Raw genomic sequence first — 932 nt, 5'->3', positions numbered from 1 at the left:
AGCTCTTAGTTCAGTTCCTGCACGAGGGATACTCAGCCTCGGGCTTGGGAGGGACTTCAGTGGGCCCCTAGTGCAGGGGAGGTGTTCTGGTTGTTTCTACACCCCCTCCTTGTGTCCCAACCCCCTGTTGGTGCAAGTCCTCTGCTGGTGGAGTGGACGGCATGGAGGCCCTGTCCAGCCCTGTGTGAGCAGACAGACCTGGGTCACTGCCTGGTGCAGGGAGAGCTGGGGAAGCCCTAAGTCAGTCAGGGCACATGTCCAGACTGGTGGCCACAGACAGTCTAAGGCTCCACGGGGCACACTGGGACAGCAGTGCAAAGGCAGGAGCCATGCCTACCATCTCGGCTCCATCTCCAGGAGAATGGGCAGGTGCCCCAGGTAGTGTGTGGGATGAGAAAGGTGGAATTTCCACTGTGATTTCTGTGACCCCTGCAGCTTAGGGATGTGCAGCCCTTGGGCGTTCCTATTGCCTCGTGGTTGACCACTCTGAGACCTGCCAATGTGTCTGTTTATCCTGACAGCCTCAGCCACAGATGCCGAGGGCCTTGGTGGGGCAGGCAGGCCTGACTAGGACCCCCAGCCTCTGCCCCACAACTCCGAGGCCTTGGGGACCCTTCCTCTTTCTCTTTCTAAGGGGAAAGTCCCGAGCCTGGGTAGTTATGTGCTTCTCAGTGACTGATCAGGAGGATAGTCTGGGTTTGCTCAGCCAGAGACTTAAAATGCAGGGTAAGGTGATGACGCCTTTGGGCCATGTGACATCTGCGTAGGTGCAATGCTCTGGCCTTGTGTGGGGAGAGACATTTTAATTGGGTGGAAACATGCATGGGTCTGAGTTATCATGGCTGGCACTGTCCCTACTCAAAGCGGACCACCTTACCTGGGGCCAAACGAGGTTTATGAAGTTTGTGGGGAGAGTTGGGATGGACATGATG

General features: G+C 56.9%; 1 protein-coding gene across 1 annotated transcript in view; it reads left to right on the top strand.

Moving 5' to 3' along the window:
* The window catches only part of PXDN (peroxidasin), a 95,374-nt gene that overhangs the window by 90,746 nt on the left and 3,696 nt on the right, over positions 1-932 (top strand). The gene's annotated exons all lie outside the window — the stretch shown is intronic.

This window comes from Otolemur garnettii, unplaced genomic scaffold (assembly GCF_000181295.1).
Source record: "Otolemur garnettii isolate 467f Iridium unplaced genomic scaffold, OtoGar3 scaffold00139, whole genome shotgun sequence".
NCBI classification, from domain to species: Eukaryota; Metazoa; Chordata; class Mammalia; order Primates; family Galagidae; genus Otolemur; species Otolemur garnettii.
Note: the sequence above shows the minus strand (reverse complement) of the source record. Positions and strands in the feature narration are given on the sequence as shown.